Source organism: Chamaea fasciata, unplaced genomic scaffold (assembly GCF_029207755.1).
Source record: "Chamaea fasciata isolate MVZ Bird 193981 ecotype frontalis unplaced genomic scaffold, bChaFas1.0.hap1 SCAF_55, whole genome shotgun sequence".
NCBI lineage: Eukaryota > Metazoa > Chordata > Aves > Passeriformes > Sylviidae > Chamaea > Chamaea fasciata.
Window position 1 is genome coordinate 239,614 of NW_027094140.1, and position 25,958 is coordinate 265,571.

Consider the following 25,958-nt stretch of genomic DNA (forward strand, 5'->3'; position numbering starts at 1 on the left):
AGGGGTGAAATGCGGAGTGTTCTGCAGAAATATTCCGGGGCGCCAGGCCAGCCTGCTTTGAGCTCTCTGGCACACAGCAAGCACTGTGCAATGCAGCCCTGAGCTGCTGGGAGAGGGGTGTTAGAAAGGAGCCAACTCTTAGATGAAATTAAATGGGGAGACAAAGTCATCAAAGCCAAAGAGAACTGTTTCTTAGGAAGGATTCACCTGAGCTGGGTGTGTACCTCCCTCTCCCAAGAGCCAAACACACACACAACACACACACAGAAAATGCTGCTTTTTATTGCCTTTCCCAGCCCAGGGCGAACCGTGTCCCCTTTCCCTTTGGCCGGGAAATAGGAAACTTTTATTCTGTCCCCACCGCCTCCTTTTCTGTCCCCTCCCCTCTTACCCTACTTCCCTTTTGGTCTGGTCTTCATGCTGGCCCCTCTCCCAGCTCACAGCAACACCCAACAAATCAACTAGAACCAATCCAATCCCTAAATAACAACCCCAAGAACCAACAGCTTTCGTTCTTTCTTCCAATAACCCTGCAGCTGCAGCAAAATATTACCTCCTATCTCACTGAGGGAATCGGGCATGAGCCTGTGGCTCGTGCTTGAGCAGTGAACTGATTTGGAAGGGAGCAGAAGGGTTTCAGTAGGCAGTTTGTGTTTTTCTTCTGAATTGCTGAAGGAAAGACACACTCTGGCTTCAGTCAGCAAAAACATTTTCAAGGTGCATTGAGGACATGCTTGTGAGCAATTCCCAGAGAAGGCAGGTTTTGAGAAAATGTTGAACTGTAACAAATTGTGAATTCCCTTTGCATTAACAGAGTGTTGAGCCCTCTATTCCTCCGGAGCAGTGATTGATGTGTGCAAGTGGCTACCTTAGCCTTGAGAATAGAGTAGTCTTCCTAAGAATGTAGCTGGAATGAATTCAAGGGGAAAAGAGTGGTTGTAGGAGGCTCTTGGGCATCAGAGGAGAATTGCAGGAATGGGATGTTCCCCAAATGACCACCAGAGACTCTCAAGAGAGCCCTACTCTCCTGTCAGTAACTTCTGAGAAGCGGTTTAAATATGTCAACTAATTTGAGGGAATGTTTAACCTGTGAGTTTCAGCACAGTAATGAGTAGGTCTTGTTTCCATGGTTACAAATGAGTAGGTGGGATTTCTGGCTGAGCACGTGTTAGGAAAGTGATTCCCCACGCACCCAGCACTGAAATAAAGTCATGCCTCCTTTCTCACACCGAGCTGGCACCAGGGATCGGAGCCCTTCTTGGTAACTTTGATTTTAGTCGCTTCTATTGAAAGGTGAAAACGAAACCTTTTCCAGCTGTTCCCCTCGGGTTTACATTTCTGGGGGCCAAAGCTCTGTGCTGCAGGTGGCCCGGGTGTGTGCAGAGCAATGCAGCCTCCACAAAGCCCTTGGTTTCCCCACAAGTCGTCAGGATTTGTTGCCAGGTGTGCCCAGCTTTGGCAGGAGAAGGAGCCCGCAGTGCAGTGGGCGCCGTGCCCTGCCCAGCCAGGGCTCTCTGGCACAGAGGAGCAGCAGCAGCACCTTTCAACCCACTCCTGCCCTGGCCTCACCTGGGACACAGAAGCCTCTGGAAATCAGCACCACCTGGCCCCTTCCCAGCCTGGAGCAGCTCCTGCTGGTGGGCACATCCTGCACTTCTGCTGCTTCCGAACAGGAATCAAGGCACAGGGGGAGACGGACATACAGAGAAGCCCTGGGCTAGTGCAATAAATGGGCAAATGCATGGGGGAATGTGTTAGGAATCATTTCAGCTGTCATGCCAATACTGCCTTCGCTCCTTTTCTCCCTTCACGTTTCCTGTTCTTTTCCCTCTCACATTTCCACTCCTTCCCCCTCTCGAGTCTCACAGTTTTCCTGTCATGTTTGCCGCCCAAGTTTTACTTCTTTTCCCCACCCTTTTCAGCTCCCTTTCCTCATACTTTGCCTCTCGCACTTCCCCAGCTTCCCGCTTTTTCCTGCTTTTTTGTTCTCTCACGATTCTCACAATTTCCCCCTCACTTATCCTGCCCTTTTCTCCCCTCATGCTTTTCTCCTTTCCTCAGTCATTTTTCTCCAAGTTGTCTCCTCATGTTTCTCACTTTTGCCCCCGTGTTTCCCAGGCTTTCCCTCTCCCATTTCTCCCACTTTTCCCCTCATGTTTATCATTCTTTCCCCCTCATGTTCCTAATACTTTTCCTCTAGCATTTTCTGCCCTTTTTTCACTCCTGTTTTCTGTCACTTTTCCCATCCAACTTCCCACGCTTTTTTTCCCCCTAATGTTTTCTGCCTTTTTCTGCCCTCTGGTTTCTCCCTCTTTTCCCCTCAGGATTCTCACAATGTTCCCCTCACATTTGCTGCCTGTTTCTCTCTCTCTGCCAGTAATTTTCTCACTCTTTTCCCCTCACATTTCCCTCCATTTTTTCCTCTATGTTTTTCAGCCTTCCTTGATCATGTTTCTTAGAATTTTCCCGTCATATGTCCTGCCTTTTCCTCCTCTCACCTTCCTCTCCTATTTTCACTCACGTCTTCACCATTTTCCCCTCAGTTTTCTCAGCCTTTCCCACTCAGGTTTCCTTCCCTTTTCCTCCCTCACACTTCCCTCCTTTTTCCACTCCCATTTCTCACACTTGTCACCTCATGTTTTCTGCCTTTTTTCCCCTCACATTTCTTAACCCACTGAGTCCTGTCAGTGACTCTTCCTCTTCAGTAGTTGATGAGCTTCTTTTCTTCTTTCCTGCAATCCCCTCCTCCAAAGAATGGGTGCCAGAGCAGCGCTCCAAGAAGCCCCTGCCCGTGTGTCTGCTGAACAGAATGGCTGTGCTCGACTTGAACAATCTCGTGAAGAACAACCTAAACTGCAGTGGACTTTCAATTCCCTCTAGTCTTCATAGTGTTCTAAAGAAATGGGTACCCTGAGGGATACACGTCGCAGGTGAGCAGCCGCTGCACCATCCGCCTCAAGCAGATCCCATCTCCGTTTTCATCACCTCACACTCACTGTGACTCCTGCCTGGACGAAACCACTTGTGATGCTGCTTGATGCTAATTGGAGTCCATGTGCACAAGAAGTGCTTTTAGCCCTCTTTCAAAAAAAAAAAAAAAAAAAAAAAGAAGTTTTTATTTTAAAACGTTCAATGCCTGGAGTTTCGTTCTATTTTCCCCTATTTGAATTGCCTTGACATCAAAGTACTGCCAGTTGGCGTTCCAAACTGGCTGGTCTGTGTTTGTGTGCACAGAGCAAAGGTGCCAGACCGTGTCCTTTTCCCGGGTGTCCGTTAATGTCCATTCCAACAGACACTGCAGGGGGGCTCAGCCTGCCCCACGCAGGATGGCAGCCAGAGGGCTGAGGCTGCGCCTCCTAGTGAGATCAGCCGCCCTGGCAGCCCGGCCCCAGCCGCCATCTTGTGTGTGGTTCTCCAGCCCTGGCCGCCATCTTGTGTGTGGCTCCCTCAGCCCTGGCCGCCATCTTTTGCACTGACCTAGTCCAGCTCTTAAGCGAATGTGTTGCTGTTGTGTCGGCAGTCAGGGTCCGCCCCAAAGACACCAACACCAGCAGGACAGGCTACAGGGAATGGCACGGGTTTGGCTCAAAGCAGCCAGTCCTGACTTGTCTGCTACGCGATACATCATCTGTTGCAAGCAGCAAAAAAAGCAAGGTACAAAAAGGACAAGCAGTAAAATAACAATCACAATATTGATTACATGTTGCAGTAGTGAGGTTATCCAAGGCCCTCGCCCGAAAGATCTTAGCCAATCTGTTAAAGCCAAGCCTGTGTCTTGCTGCAAATCACTAGTGAGTTCTTACAACTTAGCTATTTGGGTATGAATTGACATGGAGTGATCAGAAAGTTCATACAACACATTTTTGTTTTTGTTTTAGTTTTTTGGGGGCTTTGGGTTTTTTTTTTTTTTTGCTTGGTTAGTTTCTGAGGTTTTTTGTTTGGTTTGGTTTTGGTTAATTGGTTTTTGTTTTGATTATGTTGGTTTTATAAGAAAGAAAAAGCATGCTGTGATAAGACTGTGAGATTTTTTTTTCCTGGGTTCATTTCTTGCTTTGGGAAGCACTGCCTTTTTAACAATATTTGCAAAAGAGGTTCAGGGATACACTGAAACACACTCTAAAATACTACAGAGATAAGCAGGGATCCACCATCCCTGTGCCCTGGATTCCTATCCCTCATTCCCACTCCTGGAAATGCTTTTGGTAACAATAAAACATGTTGAACTCTTTTTTGTACTCGCTGACACCACTGCTAAATCCCAAGAAGAAATAAAAGATTTGCAGCTTGCTTGGATTTACATCCAAAAGAAACAAAAGGCACAAGACTGGGAAAGGGTGAAAAGTCCTCCACAAAAGCAGTCATGCTTTGCAATGTCCAAATGAAGGAAGACACACAGATATTTTCAGGAAGACCAAATGTAGAATGGAAACACTTGGAGATGGGCAAAAATAACAGAAAAGTGAGCAACCTGAAACTCCTGGCATGCCCAGAGACCTCCTGACACCACGTCAGCCTTAAAACAGAGCTACTGCTGCTCACAGAATAACCATTCGAGGGAGGCTATTTGGAATTATTTCACATAATTTCAGTTCCCAAAGGGGCTATAAAGCACTATTGGTAGTCATCTGTACTACAGTCATTGATCTTAACTTTAATTATTATTAATGCAAAAATATTTATGAACCAAAGCTATTCCCTTCCATTTCTCTGTCCCTTTCAAACTGCTAAGAGATGGATAACTAAGCGAAGGAGTGCCCTCTGGGAAGTCAGCGGTGATTGCCTCATCCTCAAATGGGAAATTGGAAATTCAGAGTAGGGCAAGAAGTTTAACTCCAGCTATTGAACAGCTGCCATAAAAGAAAGAGTTAAGTAGACAAGGGCACTTGTGTGGAGAAGAGGCAGCTGAAGAAAAGGTAAAAACCAGACAGCTGTGAATGCAGGCACTGGACAGAAAGCAATGATTCTTTTTTAGAAGAATATGGAAACATCAAACTAAACCAGCAGAATGAAGACCAGGATTCCTCGCAATGTGCAATGGGGACACTTTTGGACAATCCTATGTCCCAGGTGCACAGTTAGGGACTCTTCCAGAGCCAAAAGACTAGACTGGAAATCTCCTTAACTGGATTTAGCACACGCCTGCAGCTTCATTGTGTTCAGAGGAACACTCACCGTAAAGGTAAAATCCCCAGGAAGCCACACACAGCACACTGTGGAACAAGCAATTTCCTCTTAACCCATTTTAGTTCCTTTGCCAAGACCCAAAAACAGAAGAATGCCAGCAACGTGGATTTTTCCCCTGATATACCTAATCTTTCTATCAATTAAATGTATTCCCAAATCTTTTCATGGACGGGTTTTAATTATTACTTCTACCACTTAAAAAAATAGTCTCAATAATTTCCTTAAAAATCGCTGAAGCAAGGCACCGTTCAAATGAAGGATACAATTAAATGGGGCTATTGATAAAAATTTTCTCCATATTCAGAATTTTCTCTGTGGTTTACATGCATTAGCAAAAGCAGTATCAACTGTTCCCTGCCAGAGTAGCTGAGCATCTTCCTGCTACTAATTCAGGACACATATCTCAGCCATTACCCACGGAATGCAGTGATTAGGCAGCTTTCCAGTAAACAGTCCTTAAAACAGTTCATAAAAATGCCATTTAGAAAAAGGTTGGTTTCCTGCTCGAGAATTTGGTAAGATGTTGCAATTACTGCTTAGGGATATATTTCAAGTCCGCCAAGTGAGTTAAATTCCATTTCCACACACGCTATCATAGCATTTGCAGGTTAAAATGCCATAAAGTAGTTCTTACGTACTGATAAGATGCAATTAATTTGGGTGCTGCTTTTTTAGAAACACACACTTAGAAAATCCTAAAAACTTGCAATGAAAAAAGTGAAAATACCCATAAAACAGGCCACAAAAGGCAGATTCTCAAGTAGAAATCTAGTGGCATTGTCTGAATCACAACTTGCCCAGATAAAAAACTGCTCCTAGTAATGGAGAGAAAACAGCATCACAATCTATATATTCTTTTGACATCCCACCTGAGGTAAGACCCCTAGTTCAAAGGTCCCAGAATAACCAGAAACAGTCAGTTTTACAGGTTACAAGGAAATCAAAGAAATACTCAAATTTTGGCACAGTAATTCCTAAACTTAGAGCATCAGTTTGTTATCCATAAATGGAAAGCATTTAGCTTGTTTTAACAACTTCCTAAAAAAAACAAGATTCAATTGCAACATTTATTACCTAAAAGTGTTCTGGTCAAAATAAAAATGAAACTCAAAATTATGAACCCTTTTGATGATAATAGCTGATACTTCTTAAGCAATAAACTCTTGCTCTCTCCTGTTTTTATTTCCTCAAAAAAGCAACATAAACTAAAACAATGTAATCTCATGTGTTCAGGCTCCATATTTGTTGTTTTGAGAAAAGGCTTTATAACAGCTTCATTGAAGGCTCTTTAAGAAACTAAATCTTTCTGGTTTAATAGAGTGACAAGGTGTATATGAGGGCATCAAATGAAAAGGAAAATGAGCTGTCACAATAAAGTACTACTGAAAGCCTTAGCACAAACTGCATGACAAGCTAAAAGAAAAAGAATTATTTTCTTCCTTTTGCTTTAACCAAAGTCCTAACACTTAGGACCTGCAAACCACTGCCATTTTAGAGCCAATCTGTATTTTAAGTGGATGTAATTAGCCCTAGCAAACGCAGCAAAAATTGAAATGTTCTCAAATTGGTCTTTGCATGTGCACTAATCCATCCACACCACATCAGGTGTATCTTGTAGTTGATAATATTTTACATGCTTACAATAATTACTGTAATTCAGAACCTTGACACCCATTTTCCTAAGATAAATCAACGTAACAAAAATTATTCAACCTCCCTTTTCTTCTAAGGGTAAATGCAAAGCAGTTTGAAGCTCACTGTAGGTTGAAATTTTAATCCAAGGGTTGATGGTCTGCAACATGATTACAGTCTCTTCAATGTCAAAAGTTAACAGAGGAGTGGAGTCTATTTCAAATGACTGGCTCTAAACATCTCATAATTACATTAGATAAATTACACTTCACACATAATTGCAACAAGGTTTTGCCTTATTAGGCACCGGTCTGAAATACTTGGCAGTTTCACAGTGAAACACTATTCCTGTTGATGCATTTGGATGAGGTCCTTACCCTTCTACCATCACAGTCAGGGATCTGCCACTGGCATAAAATTCCAGATGGAAAATGCCAGCAATCCTAACTACTTCACAAAACAATAGGTAAGGAGGCAAATTGATTAATATGCTGTTCTTATCCCCTTTCAACTGACAGAAGTTTTGCATGCTTAAAAAAACCAGTCTGGTTTTTCCATGACATCATTCGGCTTGAATACTAATGCTTTTCCTTAATGCAACTACATGTACATGGATGTACAACTTCTTTTTTCACAGAAGCAACGCCCAACTTTACATGTTTTTCTTTACTCTGTTTCCCCTGATTATAATTCTAAGATCCTTTCTGATTTTTATGCCATTTCCCCGTCTTAATTCTTCAGTGTTGTTAAATGAAGTGCCCCTCTCCATTCTGTGAAGATAGAGTGATTTACAGCAGCTGAAAATCAGGGGATTGTCCAGTAATTACAGCTTTTTTCAGTAAAGTAGTAGTATTGGATTCATTAACAGTGTTTGGATTCATTAGCAATTAAAGTTTATTTCACTGAACAACAAGTACAAAGCTGGGTCAAGCTCCCTTGTTAGGCTTTGACACTTCCTTCAGGAAGACTACAATTCAACCCAGGGTTTCATTTTCTGTTTGGCTGCTTGTAAAATACAAGGCATCTTGAAAATGATACTTCTATTTAGGGCTCTTACTATGGACCTTACAGGCACTGTAAACGTGGAGTGGCTTTGTCTTAAACAGCCTAATCCTGCCCATTCCACAGAACAGACATTTGGAGTACAACGACAATGGGAGCATGAAAACGCAGCATTAACAACTTCTTCATTGCAAAGAGTAAGCACAATCCAAGTCTTGCTGTTTCCTTGGTAAGACCATAAGAAGTGAGGCAGGGAAAGTGAATGTTTTGGGCTTGCAACCCATTTTCCTTGAGGTGGGACATCTGCTGATTGCAAGGGGTTTCAGTTTGGAACTGAAGGCATGCTTTTTACACCGCTGCCATTAGACAGATTCTATCTGACACCCTACTTCAAAATTAAAACAGCAGGCAAGTGGGTAAATAGGAGCAAAAATTGAAATTTTCAGTACTTGCTCACACCTTATTTTCAGATATTCTCCAAAATAGGGAGCAGCACCAGTGAAAAGCACGTTTGCATCAACAGGGCCTGGATCGACTATCCCAGTTGACACAACCACTAACCCACAGATGACGTGAGAGGTTTCACAGCACAGTGTTTAAAATTCAAGCAGCAGAAGCCCTTCCACCAGAATTTCACCCTGCTTTGGGAACAGATCTTCTGTCTGTATCATTAATTTCTTTGTTTTCCAATTGAGTTGCCATGCAGCAAGTATTGCAGCATCACTAAAGAAACAGAGCTGGAGCACAGAGCAGCTCAGCTGAGTGAACTTGCAGCTCAAACCACCAGAAACACCAAGAAAAAAAAAGGCTGGGCCAGCTTTCTCAGCAGCCTGCTTGTGGCACTCAGACCTGAAATTACTCACTGCAAGTGTTCTCTCTAGGGTCTGACAGGACTGACATATATTGGAATATATATAACAAAATGATAAGGCAGCTTCAAAGAGTGACTCACAGAAAACCGGTGCTGGAGCACTCAGAATTCATAAGGGACTTTAACCACAGTCACAACCCTCAGTTATTTGGTTGGCCTCCTTTATTCCTTTACTCTTGGGCTTCTCTTCCAGCTTTCTATCAACTGTGATATAAAACCGTACTAATTAATCCAAATAAGCACATGTGCTATGTATTTCTTTCAAGATGGGATAACTACATACTCATCATTCCTGAAAACAAGCCCACAGTAACCAAAGGCGGTCAAAGCAACACTGTTGTTATAAATTATAGCCCACAGCCACGGGTGTTCCTTGATGGAAGAAGAAGAAATATCAACCCAACCTCCTGGTCTGCTATGAGAACACTTGTTATAAATCATGTTTTTCCAGTGTTCTATTTCAACTGCATAGATCAGTATCCAATAGAGAGCTCCTTAAGTCACAGACAAACCCACAAAAACTGCTTAAGACCAACATTCCACAAAAACATGACAAAAAAATTCAAAGCAACCTTAGAGTAGAGAAAATGCGGATTTAATAGGAGCTTAACATTAAGAATCCCATCCTCAAAATAATGCAAATTGATTTTAAAGTGGATTTAGGTTTTTAAATATTAAGAGCATAAAATTGAAGAATTAATTGAATTGACTGTCGGTTCAACATTGCTAATGTAAATGATAGATAACTGTATCGGGTCATTCTTGACTAAATGAAGCACTATCTACCATTATTACATGACTAAAGGCTTTAAAAAACTCTGTTGTTAAATGCAATCAACTTTAAATTAAACTATGTGCATTCAGTCAGTGTCTTAAGCAATGATGAGGCAGAGATACCTTAAGGTGGTAGTAGGGATTTAGACCTCCACAACTTCTGATGTAAAATTTAAATAGGGTAGAATTTGAAAAAGCAAATTAACCTGTACTGCATTTTGCCCACAAAGCTCTTCCTTCCATTTTGATTTACCACTGGTCTCCACTCCTTAGATCAAAGCTCACAAAGTATTTTTGAGACCAACCAGCACTTTCAGCCCAATTTAAAAGTCACTGAAGGCAATGAAAATTACTTCTGTCAGCTTCAGTAAGGCCTTCTACAATCTCAGTACTCAGAAGCTACAAGGAGTAGGACTGAGAGGGTCTGACCAACTTTGCTGAGGATATCACTTGGCAATCAAACATCATTGGAAAAAATCAGAGATTACTATTTTTATTGCTTCAGCACAGCCACTGCTGTTCTGAGATTACCTGCTGCACAATGGAAAAAGCAAAAAAAAGGATGTGAAAATACATATACCGACACCTGACTTATCCACATCAGTATTCATCAATTAAAAGAGCCTGTGATGACTTCTCCAAACTGTCACTGGGGAATGACAAGCAACAGTCATTTCAGCCAAACTGGTACTCACATATCCTCTTGGCTGTGGGAATTCTGGGTCACACCCATTTCTTTTACCATTTTTTTCCTGCAATGTAACTGAAAGTGACATTGACATTTGTCCCTTGGAAAAGTTACTGTTATCCTCCTTGTTGACAGGATTATTCTACTGCCTGATGTTTTGTTTATTTTCTAAGCAATTGCCAATCATACTGTCTGTGCCTGTCATCAGTCTACATGTTGACTGGTATCTACGCATCACACTGGAAGATCAGAATCCTTAAAAGACACTTTCCTTCTCAACTCTTGAAAAGACATTCACAACACCGCCAGTAGAATCTGAAGATGTCAGCTATTAGGAGACAGAATTGACCACAATTTACTCAAAGTGCACCATCACACCTCCTACTAAGAAGATTTTAAGAACTGGAAGGTCTGTTCTTGTGGGAAATCCGCAGCGGGAGAAATGTGCACTCAATATGAGTGATCGGCAAATCTCGTTTATTGATAATTCATACAATGCTTTTATAATAACACTAATAAGCTCATGCATATTTCAAAAGTTAAGCTCAGGATTGGTGCTCAGACTAAAAGTCAGCTGCGCCTCTTTCTACATTTCTTTGTGGTTACACAGTTTGAGTAAGTTTTTGTTTTACCTGCTTCTCCCTCATATCTTTCAGCTACAAGGTCTTGTTATCGTATACCAGCTGTGCTCAAGGACATGCGAAGCTTGCTGCCTTGCTGGTTCTCATGAGAGTGCCTGTGTGCTCAGCAAAGCTCCCTCATGTCTGCGTGACCTTTTGCAGCTAGCCAGTTATCAATCACACTCTCCACACAGAAACTTTCTCCCTCAGAAATGCCCAAGATGAAGGAGAAAGGCATGCGTGGCATTGTGTTTGTTTCCAGCTGTCATCGCTGCGTAGCCCTAATCTTGGCATTCAGGTGGCCTGAGACGCTTTGAAGACGGTGTATTTAAACGATTATAATGCAATAACATTGTTTTCAGTCTTATTCTCATAACTGAAGTCTCCTTTATGTGTTACTGCACACTGGCTTACTTGAGACAAGCAACCAGGTTATCTGGGTGGGTTGGTTTTGTTTTTGGTTAGTTTGGTTTGTTTTTTTTTGTCAGAACCTTAAACTGTAGGTCTCTGGCAAGTCTTGTTCCGTTCTGCAAGCAAAACATGTTTTGTGCAAAAAAAAAATAGGAGTAGGAGTCTGCCAGTTCCAGCTAGGAAGTAGTGAGCCTGGGTTCAGGGAAGTATTGGATCTCTTGGTTCATTTTAGGAGATAACGTCAAATCATTGTGGGGAAGGGTTAATCTAAAGAGTTACTAAACAAAGCAAGGCCTGACACACTTGCATCTATTACAAACAGGAATGACGGCACTGAGTTTGGTGGGTCTGTTTATCAGAAGGTTACTAATAAGGTTGAGACATCAGTCAATCTTGCATGGACTGCTGGCAGTAACAACACACGTTTTGGTATTGCTGGAAAGTACCAAATGGATGAGAGGACTTCCGTTGTGGTAAGAATTTTGTTACAGAAATGAGTATTTCAAGCTCCCCTAAATACTGAAAATTTGTAATGAAGCAGTTGCTTTAACTAGTCACTGAGGAAGTATGGTAGATTGCGAACTGTGGCTTCTGTTGTGGTTCAAATTTAAATTGGGACCTCACACATCGTACTTGTGAACTTATGGAGGAAAAGAAATCTTAAATATAATTTTGTCCATAGTGAAATAGTCTGACTAGTGTGCTTGGAATAGCATGCTACTGTGCTGAAAAATGTCTTTTAAAAGACAATGAAAGTGTCCTTTTAATTCTTAAATCCATAATGTAAAACCATATTATAATTACGATGGTGGAAGTTTACCTGAGCTTACAGCCTTCTCCTAACAGTAAGTTAACTGTTGAAAGTTAGCTGACGTGTGTGTTTTAAGACCAAGAACTGAAGTAGCAAGGATTTATGTTTCAAAACAACAATTAGTTCCAGGACCACTGAACCAAAATTGAAAATGAGAAATACTGTTGTTAAGAGCTCAAAACTTAGTAATGCAAAAAGGGGATTGCATATTCATGTATTTCTTGCTCATTAGAAGAAAAAAGAAAATCACTCCTGAGTGATGTGAACAAGACAGGCTCTGAGGGAGTGCAGTAAGTAGCTCTTTAAAAGATATAAAGACATAATAGAGGAGGCAGTGAAAAACAGCATGGCATTCTGTGAAGGCAGAATTTGCACCATTCGCTTAAGCTGAACACTCCTGAGAAAAGGAAAAGATTGGAACATGCTTCTAAGAGAGGTTGGTCTCCAAGTAGCTCAAGAGTGTTAATGCATAGGCCACCTTCTCAGGGGACTGGGATACTTCTGTATGAATACTTACACAGTTGATAAATACTGTGATTTTTTTTTCCTATAGGCTAAAGTGAACAATGCCAGCCTCACTGGAATTGGTTACACTCATGCCCTTCGACCTGGTACGCAGTTCTCACTGGTAGCAGCAAATGGTGTTAAGTACTACACTATGGTTTAATTCACTGTCATCTTAAGAACAGACTAGATGAACAAAGGAGCTAGAAGTCTACGTAGACTCAGAGAACTAAAGGATGTCTATGGATGCAAGTTCCTGTGGCAACTAAGCCACATTAGTGAGGTCAAGGACCTGAGGAAGAGCACTGTACTGGGATGTCAGTGTATGATGGTTCTCGTGACTTGCTTTTGTAGGTGTAAAGCTGACCCTCTCAGGCTTGACTGATGGCAAGAATTTCAGTGCTGGAGGTCACAAAATTGGGCTGGGATTTGAGCTGGAAGCCTAACACAGCTTTAAGTAAAACAACTGGTGGTGCTCTGGAAGATGAAGGAAAAGTGTACCTGGTGCATTTCAGCCTTAATATTACTCGGAAATTTGAAGAAGTGTGAACTTTTTACTCTGCCCAAGAATGACTTTAACCCAATGCTGAAGTCCAGAGTGTGCCAGCACAACAAAGGAAGACACTTGAAGGCATGCATGGAAGTTGTGATGTTTGTGCCACATTTCAGTTTCCTGTATTTTAAATCTGTTCCAAAAAACCCAAAAGAAAATCCAACCTCTCCCCATTATTGTATTGCATTTTGCATGTCCTATACTTCACAGCCTTTTATAAAAGGAGGTCTCTGTGTTGTAGTGGAAATTTGGGGTTAGAACAGAATGAAATTAATTGGTCACAGTCAGAACACAAGGTTGGTGTGTGTTGACTCTCACCAAGGTTCCATCCAGCTCCGTTTTTTGGTCTTTTTTTCATCTTTTCATGCAACTTTAAGCATGGTTAATAGATAATCTGCAAATGCTTTGTTACACGATACCTGTACACTGAAGATTTCCTTCTTTGGTTTCTAGGCTAACATTCTTACACCTCTCATGTTTTAGAGACCTGCACAGTGAAAGCAGCTTTTTCCATTATAGTGTTATTGAGCGCATCAACAAGAGCAAACCAAAAGTTTACATGTTTTAGATAATTTTGTTCCCATACAGGAAACAAGTATTAGGTAAGTACAACCATTACACTTAAAGAAAAAAAGTGCAAATCAGCAAAGTTAAGCAATTAAGTTCACAGTTCATTAGGAAGGTGACATCTACCAGTGACTGGGTATACCTTGTCCATTGTTCATTAGAAAGCCTAAAATGCAGCAAAACAGCCACAGGCGATGCCCAAGGGAAGACGTATCAGGACAGAGATCTGCTGTCTTAAGGCACAATTAAGAACATTCTCCAAGCAGTTAGAACAGGCATTCCCTAATGTATCTTTGTGAAAAAGTGTCTGAGAAGTGGATACTAAAAGCTAAGCCATATGTATCACATAAGCAGTTGGTGACAGTAGAAGGCAGTTGATATTCCCTTCTCAGAGGCAGCAGCTTTTCACAGTTGGCTTCCCAAAGCAGCATGGCTTCAGAGGCAACCAGAGTGATTCTACATCTGGGTTTGTTCTGGATTGTTTGTTTCTTCTACCTGAAGCTGCAGCCAGCTCCAGTCTAGAGCCGAAAGAATAAATGAAATTCAACACCAGGCTACAGTTGAGCTTTTTCTAAAATAAAGTGTGTTAAGAGGTATAAAAAATTTACTGGGAACAAGTTGGTCAATTTCATGATGAGCCACGTGACTGCTGTCAAGGAAACAACCTACTTGCACTCTCCAGTATTTTACTCTCTCTTCAATATTCTGCATTGTTAAATTAAGGATCCCTGACACCCGCTCATCCCAAATTTGTGTGCAGTTTTGCAGTAGTTTTGTACAACAGCCAAGTGCTTTGCCCCATCCTTTACTGTTTAGCGCAGCAAGTTCCCAGCATGTGGCTCCCAGTTTTGGCAAGCAGAGTAAGTCAGGCGGCAGATTATGAGGGAACCGGTGCTTCCTATCTCTGTGCATCTCCTACTCTCCCCCTTGGCCATGAGTAAAATGCAGATTTCATTTAGCTGTGTTAGTGGTGGCAAAGTTGCACATTCAGAACTTCGAAGCCAGGCACTTCCTTAGTCCATTTACAGAAGAGTGAATACATTACCAAGAAACTCTGCTCTTGATCCTTCATTGTGTCACGCATCACATTTTCTAGTTGGCTACAAAGTTTCCGAGATTCCAGCAGCAGCTCCTCACTGAAAGGGGCAATTATTACACTATTAATTTCTGTGGCAGTTTAAAGAGATGCTGCCTCTATCATTAAGAAATACTTCTGGCAGATACGCTGCAGAACACTGAAGTTAGTCAGGTCATAGGCTTGTAATTCATACTGCAACTTGAAAAGTTGGTGGCAGCCCCTGATTTACCAAATGGGGGAAAGGAAATGTATTCCAAGATGGAACTGGGTTCTTATTAGGTGGAACCACTGTTGCTAGAGGAAAAGCTGAGAAGCCTATAAACTTAAGGATGGGGCAACAGGCAAAAACAAAACCAAGGTCTTTCATTCCAAGTGGTAACCCAGTTCATTTAAGCAAGCCGGAACTACGCATGCAGCAGTCTCAATGACACAGCTCAGCTACTGTGACCTTACATGACAATACTTCAACAGTTCTTGCTGGCAGTGTACTTCCAAGTGAGCCCAACCATCTCAGATTAAAGGAAGAAAACCAAAAAACCACTTTTGTTACTGAGGCTGGGGGAAGTGAAGCCATACATGATACCCAATTTCCATATGGAAGATCTGAAAGCCCCAGGAAGTCTTAACTACCAAGTAAACTAAGGCTGCTGACAATGCAAGCTGAACACAAAGTGTAAAATATGAGAAACCCTGTGTGCCATTATTGCACAAAGCAGGAAACCTAGCTTTGTAGTGGTGGCATTAGCAGCCGAAGAACTCCAGACTTTGCCTCAGCTTTTTCTTACAGATTCTGATAAATTGAATGTTCCAGAAGGGACTTGCAGCAGCAGTTGACCTGAGCTACCAAGACGGGATGTGTTCATGCTCTCTGGACTGCCAGTAACAGGACCACGCACTTTACTCTGATGAAAACACAAAATATTCAGAGTGCAATTGTTCCCGCTAGTTTTCAGCAGCCGGGAATATGAGGCAACCTGGAACTTGGCTTTCATACTGATTCAAAATAAAGAAAAGAACCATAGGATACACTCAATTTACTATTGTTTCAGTAGCCTGTGCTACAAACCATATTCTCAGGTTAAAGGGGAGTTCTTATTTTACTTACACAAGCAATTTTCAGCAAGTTCCACAGTTCTTTCTGTCGTTTCTCCTGAAGCCTAACAACTGTTTCTTCATCTTCACTCATCAGATTCATCACTTTCTCCACTCTGGGGAACAATTCCAATGCCTTCTGTTTGCAAACTACAGTTTTACTATTAAAAAAATAAAAACTAATCAGATCACACATGGGCCACTGCAGTAGGAGAACAGTTCTGAAGTTAATTATTTTCTGTTAACACTGCAAGATCTCAATAGCCATATGCAATGAGTTTTAAACCTTCTCTTGCTGGAAGAGAAAATACCTTCTCTCAACTCTGAATAAAATGTACAAAGCTCACCTGAGCTGAGCATAAATGACTCAAACTTTTTTTTCAAAGGTCTGGATTGCCTGTAGAAGCAGTCGTACTATTTCCTGGCTGTCACCGCCTGTCCTCTGATCTGGAATGAGAGCCAATATTACACAGAAAGGTCGGTTTATAGGACAGAGTGAGAAGATTCTTAGCGGCTCATTTCCACTACTGCTTTAATCCTGAAACAGCCAAAGTTCAGGATATGCGAGTTTGAGTGGGATGAATTACACTGAATTTTAGCCACCTTCTTCAAAATTTAAAGAACTTGAAAAGGAGAGTTGGGACTGTATCAAAGGAACAGTCGTGTCTTTCATCCTTTCTACCCAGAAAGGTTGTTTGTTGCTTGTGGCAACAGCCTGCTCTGAGAAGAGCTCCAGAGGAGTTTCGAGAGCAGCTCACAAAGCACCAAGAAAGGAAGGCTGGTCTAGTGTGAAACTGACTCCCTGACTTCCCTCTCGAAAAAAGGCAATCCAGGAGAGCCCATGTGCTGCTAGTGTCTGGGCAGGCCTAGAAGTCAGATAGTTTTCTCAGTGATCCTTACTACACCTCCAAAGTTACACACAAAGCAAGCTGACCTTGAGCTAAAGCGTCTTTTACCTCTTGGCTTCTCTCCGAGTCTTCGGTACAGCTCTCTGGCTTGTTCTTCTCTAGAAGAAAAAAAGCAGGAAAGAAAATGATTTCCAAAGAACCAAAACATGCAACAAATAGTTTGAGAACTCAAATCTTTTCTATACCTGTCTGCCATTTCAGAACAATGACAGATGAGTCAAAAAACATCTTTAGTGTTAAAGTGCTCCCAGTCCCCCACAATTTGGGTGGAAGAAACAGCCCTTTCACTGTCCTCTAGCGAGTAAGCTTAGCCAGAAACACTCCTGCATCTGAAGCTCAAGGTAGTTCAACTCACAAATCCTCCAGTGTTCCTCCTTGTTTACGACCTAGCGGGCTTCTCTGCAGGTCCACGATGTCTGTCTGCAGGGCCATCATCCTCTTCACTACCTGCTCCACATCATCTTCCTGAAAGCAGGGTACAACATAAGCAACAGAACAGTCTCATACCTAGAGACACTACCACTCACACTCAAACTGGTTCTTCCTTTCTCATTCTTATTTCTAAACAAACCAACAAGATGCAAACAGCGGCCTTGGCCAAAGACAAACGAGTCGTTTCAATTCAAGGAAATTCCAAGATGTTTCTGGGGCTTCGCCAAGATCTCCCGTTTCCCCCTAAGCCTTACAACAGAACGAGCTTCATGTAGTACTAATAATGCACAAAAATTGTGCCACACAAACCAAGGCAATGTGAAATCTGACATCAGTGCAGATACAAGGGGCTTCTATTTAAGGCAGGGACAATGAAGCTAAAGGGGGAGGAGGGGAGAGATAACAAAAACAAACCTCTTTATGACTAGCAGTTAGATTTAGAAACATACCCGCCCACAAAGTTCCACAGCTTGCTCCATCTCTTTCCAGGCAAACAGCAGCTTCTCAGAAGCTAGAGGAATCAAAGAAGAGTGACTGGCTTTCTCAGGTTCACAGAGAAGGAGGCAGGTGTTTTTGTGAGGATAAGAGTCATGAAAAGACCCGTTTGCCAGATGCTATACTCACTAATTCCAAACTCAATCTGCTCTTTATACTTTTCCAGGTCAATTTGGATGCTTGTTTTAAAGAAGTCCAGCTTTGCTTCCAGCTGCTGAGAAAGGGAGGCCATAGAATCCTTCATCTTCCAGAGGGTACTATTGTAACGCAACAGATTCATCCTGCAAGGACAAGAAGGTCCTATTAGCCTCTGAAAGTAGAAATCCACCAGGCTTTCATTTACATCCAAAACAGATACTTGAGACAGCGGTGAGGACAAATGCAGTTGTGCCAAAGGGCTAACTCTCCACTTTTCATGAATTGCATACAGCTCCAATCACGGGCTTTCCCATTCCAACAGGGTCCCATTTCTGTCTTCCCTTCCACCAGCGCACAAAGACAGAGATAAGTATTGTGGAGAAACGGCCACCGTACATGGCTGCTCGCTGCCCCTGCTGAAGCCGATTACAGTCCTCTTTCAGCATCCGCATCGTATGCCAGATCTGACCCCACACTTTCCGCAACTGGAAAAAGTGGAGATCCTTCTTTGGATCCTGAACTGAAAACAGAGGAGGTGGGAGAAAGGGAAATGGACATATCAGCGTGAAGCAGGAATAGTGTGTTATCACAAAACAGACCAAAACATTGCTCCTTTGAGGGGCATGCTACTGCCTGCAAAGCCTAGAGCTGGATAACCCCTGTGCAGCTCCCCTAGCATGTCAAAATCAAACACCTCCCTTTTTTAGTTATTCTGATAAACTGAATGAATGACAGTCCATTTTACTGCTTCTTCAGTCCCAATACGCAAAAGCTCCCTCTCCTCTTTGTGCACGATACAGACCACAAAACACAGACGCCCCTCTCAACACTGACCCCGCCCCGCCCTTCATATTCATGCCAGAGGAGTCCTTACGGATGCAGCCAACACTTTCTGGATGAGGACGCAAGGCCACCTGAGCCTCAGGAAACTTGCTTGTTATCAAAGAGGAAGAGAAGGTCTGTGTCTGCTGCTGCAGTATCATTCACCTGCAGAAGACAAAAGACCCAACCAGGTTTTCTTGGGAAGAGCAAGCCTTGCTAACACCACAAACAGAAGAGTCCTCCTCAACCAAACACAGAGCACCAAAGGCAACAGGGTGCCTACGCTACAGTGGCTGTTAGGTCTGTGAGGTTACCATGACAAAAGCATGCCACAACAGCAGGGAGTGCTGTGATCCCAAAGCGAGTGCAGTGACTTCTGATTCACTCAAACTTAAGAAAGGGAATACTGAGACTCACCTTGCCATCAGCTGTATGTTTAGTGACCAACTTCTGAGAAAACAATTCAAGTCCTGCTTCCTGCAGTAGTTCCTGGTCCTGTTCTGGAATTCCTGTATCTGACTGAATCCTGGCCTTCACACTCTGCAGAGTCTCTTCCTCTGTCACAGGGTAGGTGTGCACAGTTCCCGTAACCATGTTCAAAACGTGAAGCAACTACCAGAAGAGTAGCGTGGCATGAGAAAGGCTGAAGATACATTGGTCATCTTAGAGCAGAGATTGAGGGACCTAAAAAATGACCACCAAGAAACTGTTCAAAGCACTTGGCAGAATCAAGAAGTCACTTTACAGCTACTTCCTAACATTATGGCAAAGTTCTTGTCCTCCATCAAGTGGAAGAGAGGCCACATGGCAGTTAAATACCTGTAGAATCCTCTCTCAGAATATGGAACCAAGCATGCACAGAAGCTCTTCACTACTCCCAACAAGCTCAGGGAGTATTTGTCCTCAAAGAAGCAAGAGGAAAGCACCTGTCACTAACGGTCAGGAGACAGTTCTATGAGTTTCTGCCTCACTCTTCCTCCTAAGTCTAGGATTCAGAGGCTCAGGAAACTGCTCTCTGGAAAACTTTTTAGGCTAATACAGACATATTGCTTACCTTCAAGTTCAAAATGTCATCCAATGCTTTGAAACACCCATTGGGTCCATAGGTAGGATCTGTACCTCTCTGACGTGGGTGCCACATTAACATGAGTTGCGGCCATTTCTCCAGCCTCCCAGACAAAACACTGAGCAACAAAAACCAGGAGATCAGAAAAGGTGAAAGGGCATTTGCAGTAAAGATACGGCCTGTTCTGTGTGGGAGGACTGACAAAACTGCCTCCCTCCTTCGCCCTCCAGCACTCCACCTCTCCCCATCACAAAGGCAGCGTTTAGAAGGCAGAAACCAAGACTACACAAGTCTGACAAGCGACAGTAGTACTGCCTGTGTCACGCACTCAATGTATTCACAGATTAACACAGTAAGGCATATAACACAAACTTGGTCCTTTTGCAGAAGAATCAGTTTATCTCAGCACAGCAATTTCTAGTACTCACCTGTTTAGATTGTTGGGGCAGGGCAAACTGCTAGAAAACTTGACTTCTCCGGATAAGTCTTCTGAAACAACAATATCCAGCTCACTCTTCTGACGCACTTTTGTATGCCTAATGTAAGCGAGTACAATGGTGAAAAAATTGCCCGCCTTTCCCAGCCTGCATGCTAGTAGGCTCTTGAAAGCTACTCTTGACATATAATACAGATGCCACTTTGGATTCTGTTACCTGCCCTGCAGGAGTCAGCCCTTATCCCATAGAGCAAGTATCAGGAATGCTGAACTTGCTCAGGTGAGTCAAGCCCCTGTGAAAGGGGTCACTTTCCAAAAGGGCAAGAAACATAGGGATATTATCCTCAGAATCAAGGGACCACACTTCTGCTTCCTAAAAACAAGAAAGTCACATCATGCCCACTTACCACCCAGCCACGGTTCACTCACCATTGCACTGGCTGCCAGTTGGGTAGGAATGGTCGGAAGCCTGCAATGCACTCAAAGGCAAGCGTGCCAAAGCTCCAGGAATCCACTGTCACCATATACTTCTGCTGTTCCAGCAGCTCTGGAGCCTGATACAGTTTACACGCGTGAGACAAAGCCAGATGGCTTTGGCCAGAAAGCTCTTAGCTTTCTCTATCCCTTAACATCTCATTAACATTTGTACAAATAATTAAAGACATTACTGAACGCTGCCTCTCACGTGCTTTAAGACCCTCCTGGAGTGAGTAGCATAGGTTACTGGCACTCCTGCTTATTTATAACAGATGCAGGTAGCACAAAACCCAGTCTCAGCAAAACCCAGCGTCAGCAAAAAAGCAGTCACCTTTGCTAGCTTCAGCACCACAAACGCACCCCATACCGTGCAAGTACCTAATCCCAGCCCAAAGCTTGGTAACAGTTAATTCTATCCCACTAGAAAGCAGTAGCTGCTCTTCTAGCTGAATTCCTTTCTTACCAAGTACTGCAGAGTCCCAACAAAGGATGTGCACAGGCTCCCCTGATCCAACTCCTTAGCATAACCAAGGTCAATGATTTTGTGTATTGACTGAAACACACAACAGAGAATAAGAATGCCAGACTGAAGTCCTGTTAAAAGCACATCATACAGCAGAAAGAAAAGGTCTGGCTCTTCAAAGCTATGCAGGAAAGGTGCCAGTGAAGAGATAGAAGCAGAAATGGGAGGCTACTGTAGATTTCTAAAACCACAATGAATTTGAAGGTGTTGTAGCACACTTAGCAGTTACGCCTCTAGCTCCTTCCGATCTTTGGTCAATCAGTACAGTCTGCTTCTTTCCTTAATAGTTGAAAGTCAAAATGTCAGGTGTTAACAGACGTCTAATACAATGTCTCACCTCAGCTGCACACAGAATACTATGTGACAGTGACCTGAGACAGGTGTTATCCTGGGCTGAGTGCTCTTGCAGAGGGACCATGTAACTGCATGAAGCACATGCAGGTTCCTTGTAAGTTTACTTGTCTGTGCAGGTAGCGACGACTGCTTCCTGCTTACCCTTTGCTCTCCTTGCTGCAGCACAATGTTCTCTGGCTTCAAGTCTCTATGGGTGATCCTGTTCTCATGAAGGTATCTGAGAGCAGAAGCTGAGACAGAAAAAGCCAGTTGTTAGAGCTAAGTAACAGTACCGAGCATGAGCTCAGTAAGGATTCATCTATTCTATCTAGTAATAAGCATGGCTTTCACATCAGACCTTGTACAATCAAACATACAATGAAACACTGAGTGTAAGGGGTAAAGTCAGCATCATAGAACTCTGGACACAAATTGAGTTCTCTCTCTGGATGTTCCCTCACATCCTTCCTGTAAACTGTAGTAATGCTGGCTAGCTTCCAGTAGGCAAGAACCTCCCCAGACTCCCAACACTTTTGGGAGATGATCAAGATCATAAAAGGTCAGTCTGAAATGGAGTCACTAAGGTCACTACTGTATATTTGGAGAGTGGACTCAGGACTAAAAGGGTTTCCATAGTTCACACAACTGAAGGTACTGCCACCACTTACCAATGTCAGATAACAAGATAAGAATAGCTTCTTCCCGCAAGCCACAGCAATTCTCCAGCTGGTCCAGGTACTGCAAGTAAGGAACACAGAATGTAGTCTTTCCCTTCTCTATCCCGAGGGAACTCCAGAGTTCCACAAATTCTCAGGGATGCAAGAAGTTTCAGCAACAGCAATTAAATTCTCCAGAAGCACAAAACTCTATGGACTGTGACCTGCGGTAGCAGCAATTACAGCTTTGTGCCTTGGTTTAATTGCATGGGTAAGAAGATGAAAGAAGTCACTGTCATCCCGTTTTCATCCTTCTATTTGTTCCATCCCTCTTTGCCTGACACTATCAATTCCAATCTGAGGCCGTGTTTTAGCTATGGGCAGATTATAGCAAAGGTCAGAAAAGCCTTAGGATTAGAACTACCATGTGTTATCTCTTCCTATGACAGACAAGAGTTCATCACTTTCAGGAAGGGTACAGCCTACAGATGCACCTACCCCACAATGGTCTTGGCCATACTCAAATACTCTTGCACGTCCCCTATGCTTGCCCTCATTCTCTAGGTGCAAACTCCTCACAGTGTCACTTGCACCTAAAAAAATACAAAGCACTTAAGTCTTCAAAAGCTGAACATAATACCAAGGACCAAGCCACCAACACTTGTTGATGCCATGACTAGAAATAGGAAACATCAGGGTATGAAAGCAAAGGTTTGAAGGGAAAACTTCAGCAGAAAACCTAGGACCAGATCAGAAGGTGATCCATTCCTAGGTTACCATCCTAGGGGCCCCACCTTGCGGAGGTCTCCACCTTGGCAGTACTCCATGGCCAACAATGGCAAGTCATTTGGTGCGAGCTTCTGCATCCCTTCAGGGACATCGCGGGCAGCCACCACATTGGGATGGTTCAGTCTGTGGAACAAAAATTAGGCAAGTATACATGATGTTCTGAAACTGCTATACGCTTTCATGTGCTCGTGGTCACCAATCAAAGCCCAACATGGTCACAAATGCTTTGAGAAATTGAGTTAGTGAATTCTAAAGGTTTCCATCTTTCACAGATCTGGACTCATTTTAACTCCTGGCACTTCATATGGAAGACAGTGTGTTTCTTCAACATGTACGCATTACAGATCTGTCTAGAAGGTACAGCAATGAGCCCTGCACAGGAGTGCAAGGGAGTCTGTTGCTACCGTCCAGAAAAGACCCAAACTGCAATGAGACTGCTGCAGCCGAAAATGTTAATCCAACACCCCAAGGGACTGCCGCAGCACAGACGTTAAGTCAGGCAAAGCGGCGGCTCTCGGTAGCAGCGTTGTTGTAGCGCTGAGGGCACGGCAGACGAGCCGAAGACGGCAGTGTGAGACCCAAGAGTCTCACACAGCACAAGGCGAAGCTTTCTTAGGCGTGAACTGCCACGCACTTGCCGCCGCAGCCGACTGGGCACCTCCCGGAAGAGAAATCCTCGGCGGCCGGCGGCCGAAAGCCTCTCCCCCCCATTTCCCTCAGCGCACCCGTCAGATCCGCGCTCCAGGGCCGTCTTGGCCAAGCGTCCCGGGGCACTGCCGCCACACCGCGCAGCGAGCCCTCCGCCCGGCCCGGCCGCAAGCGGGCACCGGGCTCGGCCCGGCGCCGCCGCCTCCCCGCCTCACCTCTTCATGATCTGTATTTCCAGCGCCCAGCGCTCGCGGCTGCGCGGGCTCAGCTCCTGCCGGCACTGCTCGATGGCCGCCTGCTCGCCGGTTTCCTGCGGACGCGGCAAGGGCTGGGCTAAGCGCGGGTCCCGAGTCGGGGCGCCGCGGGCCCGGCCGCCTCCTGCCTTGTTGTGCCAACGGATGACGTTGCCGAAGCCGCCGGTGCCGAGGCGCTCCCGCATCTCCCAGGGCCCGCAGGTCAGCGCCCGCAGCGCGGGCGGGCGACTCACGGCGGGCCCGGCTCCGCTCCGCGGGACCTGCGCTTCCGGCTCCGGCGCGACTGCCCGCCCGCCCGCCCTTAAAGGGGCCGCGCGGGGCCGGCGCTGGGCCCGGTCACGGCCGCCCCGGCGAGGAGCGCAGGAGCCGCCATCTTCGTGGCCGCCATGCCGCGTGAAGCCATGGGCTCGGAATGACAGGAGAGTACAGCTCGTGGGCTGCGTAAGTAAAATTGCAGAGTTGCCGTCTTCTTCCCACAGCATCTCCCAAACTTGCCAATCCGGGATGCGCCATTTGCGTTTCCCGCCGCACCGCCCGAACCAAAGCGCTCTTCTGGGCATTACACCGGGTTCGGATAGTTCCTCCTCCTGGCCTGGCTTGGCGTGAGGTGCTTTAATGCCACTGCAAAGACGCGCAACGGTACGGGGATGGAAAATACACTCCAAGACCTACCGCAACTCCAGTCGCCTGCACTGGACCTGCCAAAGCCACCGAGCACAGAGGGTCCCGTCTGGGTGACATGGGGCGGCTGTGGCATGTCATGATGGCACACTTCGTCACTGACATTAAACAGTCCTGCTGAAATTATCCCGAGGATCAGCTTAGAGAAAAGCCAGTAGGTGGTGCTTGAGAGAGCAGACACTTTTATTGCTGGTTTTCCTAAAATATGTTAAGCCCTACAAATGGCACCGCACTCTGTAGACAATTATGGTTGTCCTTAAGCTGTGAAAAGTCAGAAAAATAATTTTTGAAATCTTCCCCCAAGGCCATTAGTTTGTTAGCATCTTTAATCTAGGCTGTTATCTTTAAAAATAAAATGAATTAGCCCCTGTTCACTCAGCAGTGTTTAATCTCAGCTACTGGAAGTCCTTTCTGGAAAGGGTCAAATGCAGCTACACTTAAATCAGATTTATGGCAGTAATGTTATCACCAGCACCATGACTCTTGGGGAAATACATTTGATAATCTTGACATAGATCTCCGTGCAGAGAAGAGCTAAACATATAGAGTACGCAGTGTTTCATCTTTACCATTATGCAAAATAACCAGTGCCGTGCTTTCCAAAGGAGGACTCCAGACAGCTGCTTCCTGAAAATGAAGTCACTCACATACTAGTTCTTATGCCTTACACTAAATTCTGTCAGGAGCCTGACTGCTAGTGACTCAGTCCCAAGTAGGCAGGACACATTCATCGCTGTAACAATTGCACCACTGACTGTTTTCATAACAGTGCCCAAAGATCAGCTGTAAAACTAATCATCGCATTTGTCTGCCACACTTTGATAACTGAATACCTCGTGACCACACCCCAGTGAGTAGATCTCAGTTTTCTAGGATGAGTAGCATCAGTGAACATTTAGCTCTGGTCCTCAACATGCTGTTCCTTATTTATATCTAAAGTTCATTAGAAGTTTTGTTCATTTAACTTGCAAGCTCCCCTGACTGTTTCTTCTCCCATGGCTCTGTGCAGGGCATGCTTTGCTCTACATGCGGGTCAGGGCCTCTCTGCCAAACATCTTAATTAGGAGTACAGCACACTACACTCGTGCATGAAACAGGAATTTCTCGTTATTACTACTAAGTCGACATACTGCAGACTTCTGATTATATTAGAAAATAATACAGCTGTGCATTCATTCACTCACACACCCAGAAGCATAATGGGACAGGACAGTTCACTGTAAGAGACAAGTACTATTCTGTCATTGAACAGTAAGGTATTCAGTGGGGAAAAAAAATTGTTACGAAGGCTGAATCTGCTCTCTGACTGGAAAAGAGAGAGAACAAAACAAACTGGCCGTAAAATCCAGCAGCATGCCAGCAAGGAGCTTTCCTCCCGTCCCTCACAGGCTCCCCCCCAGCCAGCCGCCTGCCTGGACCATCCCCTAGATGCTCGGGAAGGGGTGGGATGTGGACAGCACGCCCCACGGCCCAGGGAATCTCCACCCCCTCGAGTGGCGCTACAAGTAGGACA

At 44.2% G+C, this 25,958-nt stretch overlaps 2 pseudogenes; one reads left to right on the plus strand and one right to left on the minus strand.

Moving 5' to 3' along the window:
• LOC136304163 (inhibitor of nuclear factor kappa-B kinase subunit beta-like) overlaps nt 1-25,958 on the plus strand; it is a 237,338-nt pseudogene that overhangs the window by 60,144 nt on the left and 151,236 nt on the right.
• Nucleotides 13,398-23,964, minus strand: LOC136304162 (inhibitor of nuclear factor kappa-B kinase subunit beta-like; annotated as a pseudogene).